The sequence below is a fragment of the Vulpes lagopus genome, chromosome 24, assembly GCF_018345385.1.
Source record: "Vulpes lagopus strain Blue_001 chromosome 24, ASM1834538v1, whole genome shotgun sequence".
Taxonomy (NCBI): domain Eukaryota; kingdom Metazoa; phylum Chordata; class Mammalia; order Carnivora; family Canidae; genus Vulpes; species Vulpes lagopus.
The window spans coordinates 44,222,905-44,246,063 of NC_054847.1; the positions used below are offsets into that span (position 1 = coordinate 44,222,905).

Genomic DNA, 23,159 nt, shown 5'->3' on the forward strand with positions numbered 1-23,159 from the left:
TTTTCACATAAATACATTAATTTGTGCAGAGATTGGGCTAAGAGTACAAAGAATGATGAAAATCCAAATTGGGAACAGCAACTGAAATGCAAACAGCATCACACACTGATAAACTGCTTATGGATTTTCTGTCTTCAACTGATTGGAAAAAAAAAAAACAGTTTAAGGTGATGAACTGTAACATGTTGGAAGTAATTGGTTTAGTAAGGAAAAGGGTGTTAATTTAGAAATATCAATACTACTACCCTCCCGGTGGATTATATATAGACAGAACAAAATCAGAGCTGCCCAATGATCTGATAGTTTATTGTTTCATTTACCACCATGTATGTCCCAGACTTGGCACTCGGAATAATGGGCGTTTGCACTTCTTCCAGAAACACCGTGCCTTGCTACCTACTCCCTACCATTTATATACAGAGAGTGAAAACACAAAAGTCAAGGTCACCTAATGAATAGAAATTGGGAATAGAAAATAAAAGGTGAATTGAAGTTTCCAGTAACTTTCCAAATAATCTTACCAATAATACTTAGTCAACAGAACATTCCGAGGAAAGCTTCCCGGAGTTACCCAGTTAGTTCCAAGCCTAGGGCCCCTATCATTTGATCTCAGAGCAACCTACATTGTTGTTTTGTTGCATTATGTAAATTACAATGATTTATTCATGGGTCTTTATCATGCATGTTGCATCCTACACTATAAGCCTTATGAAGGGAGATCAGTAAGTTTCTGGTTCATCTTTTTTATCCTAGGACCAAGGACAGTACATGCTATATAGTAATCACTCATAACATTTGTTAAATGAAAGACTGATTCAATTTTTACCACTTCTACCTCCCTATAGCACATTCTCTGTGACCCAAAATGGAAGGGTATAAGAAAGAGCTTGGGGGGATATTTGCTCTTGATTAGCTACCCCAAACCCCCCCTTCCAGTGGTTTCTCCTTGAGAGATCAAATCCTTAACATAACCCAGAAGGCACTGGCTAGTAGTCCTGCCCCTCTTTTTTTTCTGTTTCTTGGCTTCTCACTATTAAGCTCCAAATGTGTTTCCCTTCATTGTTTCTTTCAGTTCCTTGAATAAATTGCAACCCTGCCTGCCAAGTGCAATTGCACATATCACCCTTTCTGCCTTGAATTCTGTGCACCCTTATCCACTCTTAAATAAGCTTTCAGCTGCCAGTCCATCATCACCACAGGAAAGCCTTTCCTGACTCCCCAGACCAGGCCAGGCTTCCCATCAGAGTTTCTCTTATGATCCATACTGTTGCTCTCTGTGGCAGCACAAACCACACAAACCATAGTTGTCATTTTTCATTTGATTACTGGCTATGGTCCTCGTGGACTGGAAGCTTCATGAAGCCAGGGACTGTGATGATTTTTGCTTACCATGTAATACCCGAGATTTTTGCTCTACACTGATTATTCAGGGCTTTAGTGCTATGCCTGGCTTTTGGTCAGAACTCAGTAAGTATTTATTGAATGAATCCATCAATAAGAGAAATACACACACACACACACACACACACACACACACACACATCTTTTACATCTCTTTTTTTCTCTTCCTTAGGGATGAGCACCTAGGGGCAATAGATCTGGTTCTAAAAATAACTTCTGAAAAAAAATAAAAAATAAAAATAAAAATAACTTCTGTTGGTATACCAATAAATTTGAATTCAAGTGACCTTGGTTTTAGCCAAGAAACAAGTCTTAACTAGTTGTCCAGAGTTTCTCTGCTAATACATGGCAAGAATTTTAACTTACTACAGGCTACCTCTTTGCAATCTTTTGATTTATAAAAAGGCACTATCTCCTTAGAGAGACTTCTTCCAAGGTATCACTTCTTACTATTAAACCGATCATTAATGAGCTTTCTCTTTATAACTCAGACACTTACCACAGTTTATCACTTGTATTTTATAACTCCTACGCCCACCCTGCCACATATGGTCACAGCTTGTTTGCAAAGAATGCTGATCATGCTTTCAAACAAAACTGTTCCCATATGCTGTGATTCATCCCCCCTTTCCTGACTTTGCTTCATTTGTTTTAGAATTGGAGTTTAATTTTGAAAGGGTTGCTGTGACAGGAAGTGACTGGGGGAGGAAGAATTAGAAGAGGCGGATGGATGAGAGGAATGGTGGTTATTAAACCCACAGCCGGGATCAAAAACTACTGGATCAGGAAAACCCTTTCAAGGAACACCAAATTCCCACTTGAGCCCCTCCTAGTTTAAAGTAGGGGAATGGGGAAAACAGAAATGGAGAGAAGGCCTTCATTTCTGGGATGCATGATAGTCCCATTACTTACATTACAACTGAATCCACCACATGATTCAATTGCTGACCAGAGTGATATTTGGGAAAACAGAAGCATTACTATCTCTAGAGAATAATAATGAAGCCAAGGAATGAGTTGGGTGATTGCTGATCACAACTCAGTGCAAGACCTTTCAACGGAGTAAAATGTTTATAATACAAAACTAACTTAGTGGGGTACTTGGGTGGCTCAGTCAGTTAAGAATCTGCCTTCTGGGCAGCCTGGGTGGCTCAGCGGTCTAGCGCTGCCTTCACCCCAGGGCCTGATCCTGGAGACCCAGGATCGAGTCCCACGTTGGGCTCCCTGCATGGAGCCTGCTTCTCTCTCTGCCTGTGTCTCTGCCTCTGTGTGTGTGTGTGTGTGTGTGTGTGTGTGTGTGTGTGTGTCTCATGAATAAATAAATAAAATCTTAAAAAATATATCTGCCTTCCACTCAGGTCATGATCTCAGGGTCCTGGGAGAGTCCAACATTGGGCTCCCTACTCAGTGGGGAGTCAGCTTCTCCCTCTTTCTCTGTACCCCCCCCCCCCGCCCCTTGTGCTCTCTCTCTCCTTCTCTCTCAAGTAAATGAATTAATTTTAAAAACTAACTAAGAATTCTTGGATAACTTATTCCTTCAACAAATACCATTCGGCATCCATTATGTGCCATGGACCTAGGCACTGGGGATATAGCGGTGGAAAAAAAAAAAACCCTGATCAATATCCCTGCCCTCACAGACCTTTCATTCTAATGGGGGGGGGGGGTGTGGAGAATTAAATAACTAAGCAAGAATACATATGTCAAAATGTAATATGGCTGTGGAGGAAGTAAGGAGGGAAGAGCATTATGACATATGAGTGAGTGAGGTTGGAAGGCTGGTGTTTTTAAAAGAGTAGTCAGAGAAGGTCTGATCTATCAGGCGAAGAAGTAAGCCTTCTTACACACCTCGGGGGGCAGGGACACACCTCGTATGCTCAAGGAACATCAAGGAAGCTAATATTACTGCAGTGGAATGTAGGAGATAAAGTCAGCCAGGTAAAAAGGGGCCGACTTAGAGCTCTGTAAGCTGATGATAAGAATTGCATATTGTACTCTGTAAGAGGAGGGAAACAACTGAAGGGTTTTGAAAAATGAGTAACGTGATCTGAATCACATTTTTTTTTAACATCTTTTAAAAAAGATTTTATTTTAGAGAGAGTAGGTGAGTAGGGGGAGGGTAAAGGCAGGTGCAGGAGAGAGAGAGAGAGAGAGAGAGAGAGAGAGAGAATCTCAAGCAGACTCTATACTGAGCCTGACTCGGAGTTCAATCCCATGACCCCAAGTTCACAACCTGAGCTGAAACCAAGAGTTGGACACTCAACAGACTGAACTACCCAGGCACCCCCTAAATTATATTTTTAAAGAAACACTTTAGCTGCTGTGCTGAGACCAGATCATAGTGAGTGGGGCCATGATGAAGCAGAGAGGTCAGTTAGACAGGAGGCTAGTGGAATAATCCAGACAAGAGATGGTGGCACTCTGCAACACAGTTGCCAGAGAGGAATTGGTAAAGAATTGTATTAGTTTTGGTGAGTACTGTAACAAATGCTCACAAACTTGACATTAAACCAACATAAATTTATTCTCTCTCAGTTCTGTAGTCCAGAAGTCCAAAATCTGTATCACTGAACCCAAATCTAGGTGTTAGCAAGGCTGTGCATTCTCTAGACTCCACTTCTTGCTGGAGCTTCTGGTAGTTGCTGGCATTTCTTGACTTGTGACCATATCATTCTAATCTTCAAGGATGGCATCTTCCAGTCTCTCTTTGCTCTATTTTCACACATCCCCTTTTCCTTTGAGGAGACCCCAAATCTCCCTCTGCCTCCTCCTTAAGGATACACGTGATTGTTTTAGGTCTCACCTGGATAATCCAGATAATCTCCCCATCTCAAGGTCCTTAATCAATATCCACCACACCCGCCCTTGCCTTTTTTTTTTTTTTTTAAATTTATTTATGATAGTCACAGAGAGAGAGGCAGAGACATAGGCAGAGGGAGAAGCAGGCTCCATGCACCGGGAGCCCGACGTGGGATTCGATCCCGGGTCTCCAAGATCGTGCCCTGGGCCAAAGGCAGGCGCTAAACCGCTGCGCCACCCAGGGATCCCCCTCCCTTGCCTTTTTAAAAGCCATTTCAGGTAATATTCAGAGATTCTAGGGATTAGGGTATGAATCTCTTGGGGGGGTGGGGGCAATTTTCCAGCCTACAGTAGAAGGAGTAAGTCATGGATATTTCTTGAAGAACAGCCAATGGGGTTTTCTGATCAATTACTTGTTGGGTAGGAGAGAGAGAGAAGAGTAAAGGGCAATCCTGAGATTTTTAGCCAGAAACCTACACCTCAGAGGAAGATTCTGGAAAGAATGGGCTCAGGGGGGATCCCTGGGTGGCTCAGCGGTTAGGCGCCTGCCTTTGGCCCGGGGCAAGATTCTAGGGTCCCCTGATTGGGTCCCACGTCGGGCTCCCTGCATGGAGCCTGCTTCTCTCTCTCTTTCTCTGTGTCTCTCATGAATAAATAAAATCTTAAAAAAAAAAAATAGAATGGGCTCAGGGAAGAAGAGTAGAAGCTCACTTTTTAAATATGTTAAGTTTGAAAATTCTATGAAATATCCAAGTAGTGACTTAAGGAGGGAATTAGATATAAATCTGTATTCCAGAGAAGGCCAGACAGGGATTATAAATTTGTGAATCATCAGAATATGGGTGGAATTAAAGCCATGAGACAAAGTGAGATTACTTAGCATGTGCTTTTGAACTGTGTTCACTTGGCTAAACTAAAGTATATCCCAAAATCTTTTTCCTTGTGTGGTTCCAGGTTAGCACTGACCAAAACTATATGTGCATGAAATTGGGAGGTTGAGGCAAAGCAGCCATCATTACTCTCTGAAGGGTGTAGACAGAGAGCCATCTACTCTCTAAAGATGCTGACAGAGACAGACACGAGCACTGGTGGAATCCAGCTCATGCTCTTCTCTCCCACTCTGCATCCAACTCCTCTTCCCAACTCTTGGCCCTCTTGGCCAATAGCAGCCCCAAGCCCACCGCCAGACTCAGAATAATAATAATAATAATATAGACTTCTCCATCTCTCTACTATAGTCCCACAGTAGCAGGTAGATGTGCCTTTGGAAGCCCCAACTCTGTCCTCCAACCCAGGGCTTCCTAGTTAGGAACTCTGCTCCAATATCTTCTGCCTCCTTTCAGACCTTCCTCCCAATTGTGTAAGGTCTTATTCCAACAATAAATCCCAATTTCATTATGGTTGTGCTTCTCTGGTTAGCCCCTGACTGCCTGTATGCCTGGGGAGTGAAGCCAGATAGGGAAGAGTTTAAGAACTGAGTCCTGGGGCTTTCCAACATTTAGAAAGAGGAAAGAGAGAGAGAAAAGGAGGAATCAGTGAAGAAAACTAAGCAGGAGTGGCTACTGTAGCACCGGAAGTTTATATAATTGGGGTGCATGTGTCTTAAAAATGAAGAATAGCAATTGCACTATTGGGGATTTACCCCAAAGATTCAGATGCAATGAAACGTCGGGACACCTGCACCCCGATGTTTCTATCAGCAATGGCCACAATAGCCAAACTGTGGAAGGAGCCTCGGTGTCCATCGAAAGATGATGGATAAAGAAGCTGTGGTCTATGTATACAATGGAATATTACTCAGCAATTAGAAACGACAAATACCCACCATTTGCTTCAACGTGGATGGAACTGGAGGGTATTATGCTGAGTGAAATAAGTCAATCGGAGAAGGACAAACAGTGTATGTTCTCATTCATTTGGGGAATATAAATAATAGTGAAAGGGAATATAAAGGAAGGGAAAAGAAATGTTGGGAAATATCAGGAAGGGAGACAGAACATAAAGACTCCTAACTCGGGGAAACGAACTAAGGGTGGTGGAAGGGGAGGAGGGCGGGTGTTGGAGGGGAATGGGTGACGGGCACTGAGGTGGACACTTGACGGGATGAGCACTGGGTGTTTTTCTGTATGTTGGTAAATTGAACACCAATAAAAATTAATTAAAAAAAAATAAAAATAAAAAATAAAAATGAAGAATAGTAGAAATAAAAATTAAAATGAAATATAAAAATAAATACACATTTAAAATGGAAAAAGAGGGACTCCTGGGTGGCTCAGTGGTTGAGTGTCTGCCTTTGGCTCAGGTCATGATCCTGGGGTCCTGGGATCAAGTCCCTCATCGGGTTCCCTGCATGGAGCCTGCTTCTCTCTTTGCCTGTGTCTCTGCCTCTCTCTTTGTCTCTCATGAATAAATAAATGAAATCTTTAAAAAATTAAAAATGAAATGGAAAAAGAGATGACATCAAATCACAATTTTTAAAAGCTGGCAAATACAATAGATCATATTTTAAATTATTTCAATGTTGATACACCTCTATAATACTTTTATTCTTACATTTTTTGGCTGCATGCTTTTTGATCAGCTCTTCTTGTTACTATTATTTTATACAATAAGTTCCACAGAGAAAATAGAAAAATAGTCATTCTTCCTTCTAGCATGACTGATCTCAATTTTTAAATTATTTTTAGCTTACATGCATAAAATGCATAAAATTGGTATATTCACAAACAGGCTTCCTTGCTGCTTTGTAATCCTGTTAGCAGTCTGAGCTCCACAAACACAAGAATCTTCTAAATTTGGGTTGCAGCCAAGCTCTCTGAGTTGCTGTCTCTCTGCCCACGCCACCTGGATGGCCTCCCAGAACCATGACCCAGCTGCTGCCAGCGTGGCCGCCACCCACAAAGGTGCTAAGCCCAGCGGGGTTGCTGCCTGGGGCCCCATGGGCAATAGGCTATGGCAGGGGTTGATGACCTTTATGAAGTCTGGCCACAAAGGAATTTCTGCCTTCCCTAAATCAGACCACCTTTTCAAATCGATGGGGACCATCCAGGGAGCAGCTGGCATAGTACGTGAAGACCTGAGCTATAGTAAGCTCTCCCTGGAGTTCCCCGATGGCTACCCTTACAACGTGCCCACAGTGAAGTTCCTTGTGCCCTGCTAGCACCCCAGCGTGGGCACCCAGGGTAACATCTGCCTGGACATCCTGAAGGAACATCCTGCTGTCCATCCAGAGCCTGCTAGGAGAACCCAACACCTGATAGCCCTTTGCACACACATGCTGCCAAGCTCTGAAGGAACCCCTACAGTCTCTAAGAAGTGTCTGCAAGAAAACTACTTAAAGCAGGTCAGACAAGAACCCTGACTGAAAAGCTTCTCTCCTTATGTTGTCTTTTTATTTTCTCCTTAGATGGTCTATCCTTTCCTTCATTTCTGTCTAGGACTCTGTATCTTATGCTGTTGTGTCATTTTTGTTTTGTTTCTGTTTTTTTTTTTTTTTAAGATTTTATTTATTCGTGAGAAACACAGAGAGAGAGGCAGAGACACAGGCAGAGAGAGAAGCAGGCTCCCTGCAGGGAGCCTGATACAGGACTCGATCCCAGGACCCAGGATCATGCCCTGAGCCGAAGGCAAGCGCTAAACTGCTGAGCCACCCAGGGATCCCCTTTATTTCTGTTTTTTAAATTAAGTCTCTGGTTGAGCCCTTGTGATGAATATATTAAATACATTGTTTTGTTTTGTTTTGTTTTGTTTTTACAAAAAAACCTTCTAAATTTGATTTTGAACAATCCTTTTAAAAAAAAAAAGATTTTATTTATTTATTCATGAGACACACACAGAGAGAGAGAGAGAAAGAGAGAGGCAGGGACACAGGCAGAGGGAGAAGCAGGCTCCATGCCAGGAGCCTGACGTGGGACTCGATCCTGGGACTCCAGAATCACACCCTGGCCCGAAGGTGCACTAAACCACTGAGCCACCAGGGCTGCCCCCAATCCTTATTTTTAAAAGGTTTTAAAATATGCAGTACATATATAATTGCATTCTCTTGTATTCCTGATTAGGAGAAAACTTTCACTTTTGATAAGATATCTAAAGGATTGAATTTTACAAAAAGAATGTGTTATTTTACACACCTGATGATAAGAAGGATTTTCCAGAGTGCCTTTCAAACTTTGTTTCCCTTTCACTCTCGTACCCCTCTGGTACTGTGTGCCATGAGACAGACTCATTAATATCATGATCTGATTTCTGAGCAACACTTTTGGGTCTTGATGCCAGTTAAGTCAGCACACTAGGCAGTAGGAGGATTTTTCAAAGCCATCCTTGCCCCAGAGGGATAGATATCACTCTACTACACACACACACACACACACACACACACAAATACAAAAGAACACAAATATATCCCACTACACCCAAACTAAAGGTGTTTCCAACTCAACTTCCTCTAAGCCCCATCTCCAAAGGGCTTGTAGCCATTCCAACATTCCAGTACCACTGGACACAAAGGGAAAATTTGAACTTTCTAACCTGGAAACTTTCAAACACACACACAAGTAGACAGTATAGTGCAGTAAATTCCCTGTAGTCTCAGTAGTTTGGCCAAAGGAGACCTTCTGGCATTCCTGTGAACAAGTTGCTCAAACAATTAAATAGCACACGGTGGCAGGATGCCAAAGCCCAGCACCTGCCAATCTTTGTTTGGTACATCACCCATTTTAGAAATGAAGGCCTAAATCTAAAAGGGGGAAAATACCCATGTTCCAAATCAAAACACATAAACCTTAGTTTGCCATTTATTTCCTAAAACACTACCACCCATAATATCGAGAAATTTCACTGTGTGTCTATGTAGGTAAGAAATTCATTCATCTGCCTGTAAAGTTCTGTAGAGAACTTCTCTCTGCTAAAGGACAAAACTCTTGCCAACCACCAGCATCTGTGCCTATAGACCAGCCCCTGCAACTATGGGTGAATCCTAGATGCTCCTTATAAAGTTGAGAACAGAAAAAAGCCAAGCCACTGATGACAATATGGTGCCACCAGCTACTCATCTGACAGAAGAACTTCCAGGTCATTTTAACTCACACATTTCACCAAGTCCTAGCTTTTTTGCCCAATTCAGCAATTTTTCCTTCACATTTCTCAATCTGCCCAACCCCTACCCTGTCGTCTTTCAAAGTCAGGGTGGTTCCAAGAAAATGCAAAATATGGTTAAAATCAATAATGAGACAGACTCAGAGAAGAATAAGCAAAGACTCAGAAGGATCAGAGCCCGGAGAGGAAGGAGAGAGGAAGAAGAGGAAGACAGTGTGAATCTTGCCTTGGATTGTGGTAACATCAGGTGCTAAAGATGGGGAGAACCAAGTGGTGGACAGATGGCTGTGACCTCACTTTGTTTGCACCAGGGTCATCTCACCACCAGCATCACAGCGGCAAGGAAAGGGAACATCGTGGGTGGGGACTCAAGATTCCCTGCTCTGTCCATACCCACAGCTCACATCACGACCCTGTTGCAACTGTCTTCATTCTGGTACTGTCAACTCCATACTGGTTGCAGCTGAATTTGTTTTTGACATGCTGCAGCTAAAACAGTGTCTTCACCTCTTCCCTGCCAGACTCTGCCCTAGGCTGGGTTTCTCAGGGGTAGGACCGGGAGTCTACCGAACACTTCCAGGTCCTTCCAGGGAGCACCCTGGATGATAATCATGCTATCCTAGAGACTACCCACACTTCTCCCCTTCCCTCAGAAACCTAGCTCCCTCACATCACGCTCCCATCTCAAGACATTTCTCCAAAGCTTAACCTTCTTGCTAGAACTGACTGCCCACCCCAACTCCCCGCTTGTCTCCTGCCATCAGTTATCAATCTCAAGTTCATGCAGGAAGTCTTTTGCCCACAGATTGAACAATGCAATTGATTTTCAAGTGCCTGCCTCTCTGACATCCTCACTTGCTGCCGAAAGGAAGTGCCTTCCCCTGGCCCTCTATAATCCTTCCCACATTGACCTTTTCCATTCTCAAGGGCAACAAAAAGAAGTGGCTTTGCTATTTCCATCCCAGAAGATGGAAGATCAGATCTAGGAGGTCTGTCCCAAGATGAGGTTAAATGTGAAAATAACCTTGACCTCCAGAAACAGAATTTTCACCCCAAAATTTGGCTTTGAAAGACAGCTGAGCCACTGAGTGGGTCACAAAGACCCAGCAGGATTGAAGACACTTCCATTTATTAATTTTCAATCAGGATTTGGAAATTGTGGTAATATAAATTTTCTGTAATATTTTTTATTTTAACAGTCCCATTGCAGTAAAATTATTGTAGGAATAATTACAATAAAATTATTGTAGGAATATCCCTCCATGCAGGGAGCCTGACGCGGGACTTGATCCCAGGTCTCCAGGATCATGCCCTGGGCTGAAGGTGGTCCTAAACTGCTGAGCCTCCCGGGCTGCCCTAAAATAGTTTATAAAAGAAAAAGCCAGCTCAAATCCCACTAAATAACTGCTACTATTGTTTCAGTGTATTGCTTGTGTTTTTCTACTCATATGTAATACATTATTTTAGTGTATTTACATACATATAATATGAATTGCTTATTAACATAGTTTCAATTATATTTTATGAATATTCTTTGCATCCCTGACAATACTAAAGAACAGTGTTATACTTCATTATGTAAATATTTAATTTTTTTTAATGACTTGTATAATATCTGACTACTCTTATGGAAAGGTCATAGCAGATTCTGAGATCAACAGAGTTAAGTACTGATCTACTTGCTGCTAAGCAGCTTTGCAACCTTTAGGTTTCTTAAATCTTGTGTGCCTCAGTTTCCTGTCATGTGAAATAAGGATAATCATAGTATCTATATTAAGGGTGTTTGGCAGGCTTGGTAGGTAGAACATGCGACTCTTGATCTCAGGGTTGAGAGTTTGAGCCCAATATTGAGTGTAGAGATTACTTAAAAAATAAAATAAAATCTTTAAAATGTAGTATCTACTTTGAAGACCTCATGTGGTGACTAAAGGGAAAATCGTGTGTTAAGTGCTTAGACTCATGCCTGGCATGCAGTAAGTATTAAATAAAAGTTATTCTTACCTTCATCATCTTCCTACTGCTTCATGAGTGAGTACTTTTATAATAAAGTGCTGATCCAATAATATAACTTTTCAAAAGTTGATGAGAGTTATGGCTAAATAGCATATCATTCAAGGTTTTAGTGAATTGGAAGTTGAACAGCAAATATTTCCTGAAGGCCATATAGTGTTATAGGCAAGAGATGAGTTTTGGATTAAGACAAAGGTTTAATCCCTGAAAACTGTGATAAGCATTGGTGTAGTTAACACAGAGGGCCAGTAACTGTTCTCAGAGCTCTGCTTCTATTAGTTGATTTAAGCCTCACAACAACCTAAACATATAGGTACTATTATTATTAGTAGGACACTGAGGCACATGAAGTTATGAAACTTACATCAAGGCGACAGGCTAATAAAAGGCACAGTGAGGATTTGAACTCAGATGACCTTAGTCTCTACTTTTAAACACTGCTACCCAAGTCACCCCGTATCCATAAGGGATAGCTTCCAACACCCCAGGATGCCTGAAACCATGGACAGTACCGAACCCTATATATACCACATTTTTTCCTTATACATACATACCTAGGCTAAAGTCTAATTTATAAATTAGGCACAGTAAGGGATTAACAATAACAAATAATAAAATAAAAAAATTATAACAATATACTATAATATAGTTATGTGAATATGGTCTCTCTCTCAAAATATCTTTTTGTACAGTTGACCCTTGAAAAACACAGGTTTGAACTTATAGGGTCAAACTTATACATGGATTTTATTTTTTTTATAAATACAGTACAGTATTTTCTCTTATTTCTTATTTTCTTTTCTCTAGCTTCCTTTATTATACATATACAATATATAATACATATACAAAATATGTGTTAATCGACTATTTGTGTTCTCCGTCAGGCTTCTGGTCAACATCAGGCTATTAGTCATGAAATCTGGGAGGTCAAAGTTACAGGTGGATTTCTGACTTTGTGGGTTTGGCACCTCTGATCCCCGGGTTGTTGAAGGGTCAGCTGTACCATATTCACCTTTCTTCTTGTGATGATGTGAAATGATAAAATGGTGCCTGGGTGGTTCAGTTGGTTGACTGTCAAACTCTTGATTTCGGCTCAGGTCATGATCTCAGGGACACTAGATGAAGCCCTGTGCCTGGTTACCTACTGGGCTGGGCAAGGAGTCTGCTTGGGATTCTCTCTCTCCCTCCCTCTACCCCTCCAACCTTACCCCTTCCTCCCTCTCTCTGAAAAAAAAAAAAAAGTAAAAAATAAAAATAAATAAAATGGAGACCAGGTGAGATGAAGTGAGGAAGATGAGGAGGCATGTGACATAGAGGCTAATGGCAGCGTGTGACATGGGGTCAGCCTACCATCCTGGTTCTGATGCTAAGTCGGAGGAGAATCCTCTACTACTGGCTGCGGTTGTCTCGGTAACTGAGACCACCTGAAAGCAAGACTGCAGATAAAAGGGGACTCTTGTGTGCTGTTCCCTGTTTGAAAAAGTTATTTAATATTGGTGAGTCTCTTGTTGACTAGCTTGTGCCCTTTTCCTGTGGACTTGAAGAAACTGTACGCTAGGTATAAGCTCTTTGCCAATCACATGTATTGCAAGTGTCTTTTCTTACTCTTCAGTTTCCCTTTTGACTAACATAATTGAGTCTTTTTATGAATAGTTCTTAATTTCAATATAAATCCCAAACATCAACATTTTCCCATGTAATTAGTGAATTTTGTGCCTATATTATCTTCTAGAAGCATTGTGATTTTACTTTCTCTACAATTTACTTGGAACTGACTTTTTAAATATTATGTAAGGTAGAAGTCAAGATACATTTTATTCCGATCTGGACATCCAATTGACATGACACCGTTTGTACTGAAAAACTGCCCTTCTCTCACTGCCCTTATAGCGTCACTCTTTCTCATAAAGGATCCTTAACATCTGTGAGTTTATTCCTGAATGTTCTATTCTTTTCTATTGCTCTATTGGCTCATCTTGTACCAACATCATGGCAATTGTAGTTTTAGAATAAATATGCCAATTTCTTCACTACTGTTGACCCTTTGCATTTCCATATAAATTTTAGAATCTACTTGCCAATTTCCCCCAACATGACCTGCTGGGATTTTGATTGGAATTGCACTGAACCTATAAATTAGTTTGGGAAGAATTATAAGTTTATGGTATTGTCTGTTTAGTCTCTCTTCCAATCCACAAACTCGGTAAATTCTTCCATTTATTTTGATTTTCTTAGTCTCTTCTAATAATATTATATAGCTTTTATAAAACAATTTTTAAAAAACTTCTAACAGGTTTGTTTCCAGGCATCTGATATTTCGAGTTGTTATTGTAAATGGTATTAAATTTTGTTGTTCCTACAGTACAATGTCGAAGAGGAGAAGTCTGTATGAGGCTTTGTTGTCTTTTTCCCAATCATAGGCAGGAAACCTATAATATTTCACTATTAAGCTTCACAATTAGCTGTAGGTTGCAGAGGACTAAATTTGTATGGTTTTCTCCTCTGCTAATTTCCCCTCTCCATCTTCCGTAAAAATATCTCAACTTCTCTTGCCTGCTTTTCTCACCTCTTCTGCTCTCTTTGTTTTTGTAGGTTTATACCTTCTTTATTTCTTTAAAGTGAGGTTCAGGAAGGAATAAAGATAATAAACATGTTGAACCTGTCATGCATAATTAGAAGTCCCACAAGAATAGACATGAAAGAAATCCATTTTTAAAAAAGATTTTATTTATTTATTCATGAGAGACACAGAAAGAGAGGCAGAGACACAGGCAGAGGGAGAAGCAGGCTCCATGCAGGGAGCCCAATGTGGGACTTGATCCCGGGACTACAGGATCACGCCCTGGGCTGAAGGCAGGCGCCAAACCGCTGAGCCACCCAGGGGTCTATTTTTAAATTAAAGTGTACTTAATACACTGTATGAAAATTCTATGTTTCCTAAGTTGGCAGATTTTTTATGTTTCTTATAATATGCCATACACGCTGATTGCAGCTTTCTTAAGTGCTAAAATAATAAAGAAACTTTATTTCTCAGCAATTAGAATCTCACTTTGAGGTGCCAGAAGCCACCTTTACCTCAAATGATTTTCTTTTTTTAAATTAAATTTTAATTTATTTTTTAAGTAAGCTCTACACCAGTGTGGGGTTTGAACTCATAATCCCAAGATCAAGAGTTTGCATGCTCTTTCAACTGAGCCAGCCAGGCACCCCTCAAATGATTTTATGTATTAACATTTTGCTTTTCTGCCAAATTCAAGTCCCCATTTCCTGGAGGACCCCCTTAGGCAACCCTGAGTAATGACTGAGGAGCCTTTGCTTATCTACACCAAAGAGTTTATCAGTTCTCCCACGTATAGAACCAACTATTTCTCTCAATTTCACACTTTAAGGAGAATCAGGCTTGCATACTGAAAATAATGGAAAAACCAACTAAACAGTGGCTTAAATAAAGCAAGGGTTTTACTGTTTTTTTATATAGGAAGGAGTCCAGGGGTGGGTCTAGCATCTCCATGGTGTTACCAGTAACCTGCTCTATTTCCAGCTGTCTGCTGCTTCACTTTCAGGCTGAGCATGGCCTTCAGCACCACATTGGTAAGAAGTGTCCTCCACCTCCAGGCAGTGCTTCTGCGTTCCAGGAAAGGTGAAAGGAAAAGTGCAAAATGCGTGGCCTATTGAGTCAACCCCTTTATAAAGAGCATTTCCCAAAGCTTCACCAGATGCTCCTTCATCTCATTGGCCAGACTATTTCACCTAACCACAAAGACTGAAGTCAATGTTTTATTGGGCCACCCTGAACAAAACTGAGGTTCAGTTAGTTAAAAAAAGGGAAAGGTAATTGATACTGGGTCAGCAAACAACTATGTTAAACAACATTTAACAAGAGTTCACCTGTTTTCCCTTATTGATTCCTTTTTCCCCAGGAGAGAAGAGCAGTCAGAGGCTTCAACAATAGCTGAAAACTCAAGGGACCAACTCTGAACTGTAGGAATAAATGGGCATTAGGACATGAAGTCAAGAACAGAGGAATCTCTGAGAACATGCAAACAAAGCAGAGTGGACTCCTGCTTCCCCTGGGAAAGGAACCTTAACTAAGGCCCCCAGGAGGACCTCCAGCTTCTGGTGGGCAGAAGGACAGAGAAAGCAGAAGATAAGAATAGAAACAGCTGTTGGCTGTGCTTGCCAGCCCTAAGGGAATCGCTTGTGCACATGTTCTTTGGAACAATTCTATCTGATCCATACACATGTAAAAATCATTGCCTCCTTCACTTTTTAAGTGCTTAGAATTATTCCTTCCTTATTTAAACCTTACATTCACTAGGGCTACACATGGCTATGAGCCTGAACTTGTAGACCTTCCCAACTTGGTACACACAAGCCATAGAGTGTTTACTTATCACTCATTACTCTAGAACTTTCCTTTTTTTGTGGCCTATCATAGACTTCCATCTTGTGCCAGGCCCCAGGCTAAGCACTTGCTTTTTTATCACTTGTCCTCATAATAACATTAACATAATTGCAGTTAAAAAATATTTTTAAAAGATTTTATTTATTTATCCATGAGAGACACAGAGAAAGAGGCAGAGACAGAGGCAGAGGAAGAAGCAGGCTCCCCATAGGGAGCCTGATGCAGTACTTGATCCCAGGACCCGGGATCATGACTGGAGCTGAAGGCAGATGCTCAAACACTGAGCCACCCAGGCATCCTGTTAATGCAGTTTTTAAGATGAGACACCTGGGGCTTGCTTCAGAGGTTTCAATCTGTACCTACTGGACTGTTCTGAAACCAGGTACATATATAAAAGCCCTTGTCCTCATTGCCTTGAAGGCAGAAAAAAAGCTAGTCTTAACTCCCTGGTTTACAGAAGAAAACACACACATTACACACACACACACACACACACACACACACACACACACACAACCCTGAAGTATCAAGGACCTGGCCCAGAGTAGCAGTTGTAGAAGGCATAGTGAATATCTGAACCCAGTCAACTCATTTCATATATATACATATATGATTTATTCATTTTTAGAGAGAGAGCGCACAAGTGGGAGGGACAGAGGGAGAAAGAGAGAAATCCTCAAGCAGACTCTGCATTGAGTGCAGAGCCCAATGCAGGGCTAGATCCCATGACCTTGAGATCATGACCGGAGCTGAAACCAAGAGCTGGACACTGTACCACCCAGGTGCTCCCAAGTCAACTCACTTCTTGAGAATCTACATAACTGATGCCTTTAGTATTCGGAGGGTTTAGTTCCACTTTTTGCCAGAGATGGACATCATTTTCAAACTTGACTATTCCCTCAAGACATTTCATTAACCACATTAAGGTTTTTACTTTCTAGACTAACGAAACACATAGCTCAAAAAAAAAAAAAAATCATGTCCCGAGTGTAAAGAGCTAGTGGAACTTGCCAGGAATTAGTTACAGACACATTTTAGCTTTATGATTTTGCTGAAAACTAAAAACAAGGCAAAATGTCTTTAAATTCATCCAAATAACCTTTTCACACTTCATCTCAGAGGAACCAGTTAGGAGGCAAAGGAGGGCCCCTTCAGGAGGCCAGGTGACCCCCTGCTCTGCTGCTTGACACCCCAGTCATCATCTGTTCTTTAGGGAAGCCTTCCCTGACCTGCCTTTCTAAATGAAATTCCTCATTATAGCACATTTGGGATTCTTCTTCTGGCTGTGGCAGATTAACTGGTACTGGACTAGCCCTCCTACAACAAACAACTGACAAAATATATGGAATTAAGGCTTTCAGAAGTCAATGGGTAGCACAAGACTGTGATCCCTAAGAGATGAATCTCATGATACCCTTTCTGCACACACTTTCTAGACTGTGACACAAGGAAGCCAAGCAGACCACAGTGGATCTTTCGAAGCTGAAGAGAGAAATTGGAAGTTTAGACTAGTAAGACAGTTGGAAAGTGCAGGGCAAGGCCCATAGAGAAGGGAGCTGTGCAGAGGGAGTTCCAGATATTTGCGGGGGATCCCCTAGAGGCTTCAGCTAAATACCAGGCTACTCATCTTAGGGCAAGACTCCATGAAGCTGATCAAAGACGCTGCAGAACAGATGGTTGAGCAAATGCTGGAGCCCGCATAGATCTGGGACATATTCAAGTTCTGACCAGTCAGAGTGGAGAAATGTCACTGGCCCTAGGCACTCAATAGAGACCCCAGAGGGACTATTTTAGACCTATACTACTAACATGGCTCTAAAACAGCCCTTGAGCATATTAAGATGATCTGCAAATTCATCACCAGCCATAACAAAATTCAACACTATTGAAGAGGCAACAGAATCTAAACACTCAACTATGTAGCATCCATGATTTATACCATACAATAATTTCCAGACATGTGAAGAAATAGCAAGATATGATCCATAACCAGGAGAAAACCAGCTAATCGAAAGACCTAGAAATGACAGAGGTAATGGAATTAGCAGATAAAGACTTTAAAACATCTATATCTGTAATTAAATATTTATTTATTCATGAGACACACACACACACACACACACACACACACACACACAGAGAGAGAGAGAGAGAGAGAGAGAGAGAGAAGCAGAGACACAGGCAGAGGGAGAAGCAGGCTCCATGCAGGGAGCCTGATGTAGGACTTGATCCTGGATCCTGGGATCATGCCCTGAGTGAAAGGCAGACACTCAACTGCTGAGCCACCCAGGTGTCCCCATCTCTATATATTTTTAAAGAGCTATATTTTTTTAATGGACAACATATTTGAATAGACACTTTACCAAAGAAGATACATGGACATTCGCATATTGACACATTAGTCATTAAAGAAATACAAAGTAAAACCACAATGAGGGGGATCCCTGGGTGACGCAGCGGTTTGGCGCCTGACTTTGGCCCAGGGCGCGATCCTGGAGACCTGGGATCGAATCCCACATCGGGCTCCCAGTGCATGGAGCCTGCTTCTCCCTCTGCCTATGTCTCTGCCTCTCTCTCTTTCTCTCTCTGTGACTATCATAAATAAATAAATTAATTAAAAAAAATAAAAAATAAAACCACAATGAGATAACCCTACACATCTATTAGAGTGGTTAAAATTTTTTTTTAAGATTTATTTATTTGAGAGAGAGTGAGTGAATGGGGGTAGGGGTAGAGGGGGAAAATCTTGAGCAGAATCCTTGCTGAGCATGGGGCCTAATGTGAGGCTTACTCTCATGACTCATGAGATCATAACCTGAACCAAAACCAAGGATTGGAGGCTTAACTGACTGAGCCACCCAGGTAACCCTAGAATGATTAAAATTTTAAAAGACTGATCATGTCAAGTATTGACAAAGATATGGAGGACATGGAGAGAGCCAGGTGTTGCCTGCACACATAGTGGGGTACATTATAGCAGAGGAAAACACTGACATTTGGAAGACCTGATTTTATTTAGAAGCTATTGGTAAACCACCCCATTCCAGAGGAGACTCTGGAAAAAGGTCCTCCCCCAGGATTTCTGCAAAGAAAATTTAGTCCACTTTTTATTGGCAACTGTCATCAAGTGTATAACTTTTCCTTTGCTGCATAAAAAAGTACCACAAACTTAGCATTTTAAAACAGCACCCATCTATCGTCTCAGTTTCTTTAGGTCAGAAGTCTGGACATGGCAGAGATGGGTGGTCTACTTGGGGTCTCACAAAGCTGAAATCAAGGTGTTGGCTGGGCTGCATTCTCATCTGGAACTTGGGGTCCTCTTCCAAGTTCATTCAAGTTATTGGATTGAGTTCCCATTTTATTGCTATCAGCCAGGGGTTGCTCTCAGTCCTGGTGGCTGCCTTCAGGTCCTGGCCCTGTGGCCTCTTACAATCTGGTGCTTCCTCCTTCTAAGGCAATAGGAGATTCCCTTCCAGTCTGCTATGATGGCGCCATATGTAATATAACCTAAGGGAGCGAGGATTTCATAGGAGTCACAGATCCTGACCACACTCAAAAGAATGGAATTATAGACAGCATTTACAACAGGGTGCAAAAATATTGGGTGTCACTTTAGGATTATGTCTACCGTATCACAAGGTAAGTTTGAAGTCATGATTAAGCTTGAGTATTTCCTTCACTGATTGGAATTGCTTTAACCTTAGTGAGTAAACGTATTAGAAGGATTCAAATTGGAAGTATTAATTTTCATTATACTTTCACAGACTGTAAGTACTAGTAGAAGTCATCTTGGCCATGCTACAGCCAGTAAGTAAAAGAACTAGTCAAGAAGCTTTAGCCCTGAACTTGCTAGAGAATTTTCTGCTAAGCTGGTCTGGAAAGTAGAGGAAGGCCTCTCTGCAGGGTAGGGCAGGACTGTAAAAATGTGCATGCTGAAAGTGTGTTCAGCAACCTTAATGGGAAAAATGTTTGTTTTATGACCTTTAAAATTTTTTTGTCAGAACATTACAAATGCTCTTACTATCGGTTACAAACGTACAGGGAGATGGGAAAAAATAGGAAAACTAGTATTTATTCTATACATTGTAACTCACTAATAGGACCTTTATTGAGAACAAATTACACACAATATTTAGATAATAAGAAATAGTATTCTAGGTTCCAGAAATGTGAATATTGAGGTACAAATGACAGAATATGGTTAATGCTATTTTATCCCTTTTCAAGAGATCACTTCAAAATAGGCAGAAAATAAAAATAAAAGGTCTGAGCAACTGATTTGAACAAGACCCAGGATTGTAAACTCTAAAGAACAGTACACACTTAAGCATTCTTAACTCCCCCTGAATTTCAAAAGCAAGTGAAAAGTTTCATTATGTGTCTGATTATTAACAGACTCTACCACCCCAAGAACTAACCAATGATAAATTATACGGATACTGGCACTAGAGCAAAGATAAATAGCAGTCTACAGGCCCCTCTTAAGAAGCCAAACCTTTCAAATTGAAGAGTAATCTACTTAAAAAATTTCTTGGGTAGTTGCAACATAAAGTTTGATGTTCGTTATTACTTCCCAATGTACATAATATGCTCTCCTCACACGGAGAATCCCCACAGCCTTCAGTTCTGGGTCTGCCGTTGCCACTCCTGTCAAAAGAAACTCCAGGATGAATTTGGGGACTTGACAGATATATCAGGAGCTGCCAGAGAAGTAAGGAGGTGACACTTTTGTCATCACAGACCAATGTGAAACCAGGATGACTGCAAATGTGCAAATCAGGGTGGTCTGAGAAGGATTTTTCCCCTAAGGGACAAGCTTATAAAAAGACACTAAGATGATAAATACTTTTTATTTAAAATACCTTTTCCCCCCGCAACAGCACATATTAAATTTCAATATCCTCATTTAAACTGTGCTCTCCTGTGGCCAGGTTGTTGCTAGTATTGGATTCTATGATCCACAGAGAGATCCTGGCAAATTCACTTCCAACTCTTTCCTCTTGCCTCTAATAACAGAGATGATGAGGATAAGAATGCCTGACAGTTGCAAGGAGTTTTGGGCCTTTATATACCTGGCCCCCCTGGGGGAGTCTCTCTTTGCCAAAAGTAACAGCAGAAACCTACAAGAGCCGCAACACAGCAGAAGGATTCCACTGACTTTATTCTCCAGAGCCTTTTATCCTTCTGAGGTGTCAGGAATTCTGAAACAATGAATCAAACCATCTTGACAGGCTTAGGCCATTTAGACAATATATTCTAAAAAGAAACAGAGGAAACTAAAAGGTTTTTACAATATTTTAGCTGAAGGAGGTGCTATTATTTAGATCTCACTAGACAGTCTTCTTGACAAAGTTTCAGGAATTTCCTGATTAAATTTTTAGAACAAGTTTCTACTCCTTGTCCATACTGTGATTTTAATCATTCAAACTGAAAAGCATTGTCCAATAAAGGATGACAATTCTGAATGACGTGCCATTTTGAAAATGATCCACATTTTCATGTAGATCAAAGTTGCTGGAGTTTTCCAAGTAAGACTGTTACTGCTTCTTGTATAGCAACTGCCCATGCTGTTTTCTTAGCTCCTTAGAATATGGATCTAACAAAGCCAAGATTTGGGGTGTGCCTCCCAAGTAAGGAAGTTGCCATCAGAAGGAAAAAGGAAAAAAAAAAGTCTTCATAGATGGCAACATCACCCTGATTCCCCAAAAGCAATTCCATGTACTTGTCCTTTGGATCACCGATGGGCATCATCATCTATGTGAAATGCAGCACAGACATTGTAAGGCTATAATATAGTTGCCACAAGCAAAGACGACGGAAATGCAAGCACAGCATAGGCTCAGGCAAATGAGTGATGAGGCAATATGGTGGCTTCTGGTGACTTTGGTGAGAGTCACTACCATGAGCCTTCTGCAGCTTTATCTTCCTCCCATGGAGCTCTCCCAAGCAGTAACAATTTTGATGGGATACAGGTGGCAGTAATAAGTGTTGGAGGAAACGAATCTGTTCCACGTTTCAGATGGCTTTATACCACTTTTCATTTTTTCTGCCTTCTTGGGTAAACTGATCCAGAGAACACTTTTGATCCCTCCCCCCCCCCCCCGCCTCTTTTTTAAATCATACTTCTGCTAGCTTTTCTGTCCAACACCAGTAAAGCCTGGGGAGAATGGGATTGTAAAGCCAGTGTTGGATTTTAACCATTTCCGGTTCCTTCAACCCAATCTCAGAGCTGACACACAAGTCCTTAAGGAAAGCTTTTTGCAGGGAGATACAGGGGTGCTGGGGTGGATGAAGAACAGCTGGGGGGATGAATGCATGAAAGGAAAAAAAGAAAAGCAACAGTAAAAGCGGAGGTGGGTCACTAAGAATGCGGAGAGCGAGCAGACAGTTCTCTGCTGGAGGTACTGCATCTCACGCAGAAACAGGGATCACATGCATCTTCAGTTCACATCAAAACTTTAGTGCATTAGGCCAAACTTAAGATGGCAGATCCAGGCCACACCAGCTCTGTCCTGGTGTCAGCCACCTCTAGGAGGAGCAGGTCCACCAGGTAATATAGGGAAATCAGCAAACCTCCGGACATACAAGCTCTCAAATACAGAGACCCAAGGGGTGGCTAATAGGCCATCATTTCATTATTCTCCCATCTTAGACCCCAGTTGAATTTGGTCAAGCTCTGAGGCCCTTGAAGCATAAGAACAGCAGCTCCAACCATCAGACTGGCATGAGATAAGATTTTATAAATCAGAACATCAGTTAACATTACACAAAACTTGTGGCTTTAACAAAGGACACCTCATTTGAAGGCTTCACTCAAAGGTTCAGGGAATGTTCTTGTGATGGTGCCAGGCCTCATCGCAGGGCCTGTGGTGGCACATCTAATTTACGCCAAATCTGGATCAAGACTGAGAGGATTTGTGCGCAGGGCTCCTGTGGGAAAATTCTCTCCCGCATTCTGGATTAGGTCATGGATGCCACAGTATTAAGGAGGGTAAAGCTCTTCTCAAAATAAGCCCAAGGGCGATGGTTTAAACAACGACCAGTTTCACAACAAGCTTTCAACTTTCTGATTTCAACTGAATCCAGATGCATAAATACCAAAAATATTGAAGGGAAAGGAAAGCCTAAGGATCTCTTTACAAGTTCCAGAAATACCCAGCTAAAAGGTTCCAGAAAAAAAATCATCAGCGATCTTGTCATTAAAGAGTAATTAATTCTACCTCTAGGTTTATGTGCTGATATCTTTATATCCACATTTTAGGGCGAACTATGGTTCTCCAACTTGTGATCCAGTAATTTTATGAGTTAGCCATGCAAATACTGTGATTCAGTCTGATTCTGTAAAGCTAACCTCCCCAAATGTATTAGTTTCTTAGGGCTGCCATAACAAATTATCACCAACTGGGTGGCCCAAGGCAATGAAAATTAGTTCTGGAGGCCAGAAGTTGTA

The 23,159-nt window shown here is 41.3% G+C and overlaps 1 pseudogene; it reads left to right on the forward strand.

Annotated features, from left to right (window-relative positions):
• The first annotated feature begins 7,048 nt into the window (after positions 1-7,048).
• LOC121481814 lies at positions 7,049-7,561 on the forward strand (annotated as a pseudogene).
• Positions 7,562-23,159: the final 15,598 nt, after the last annotated feature.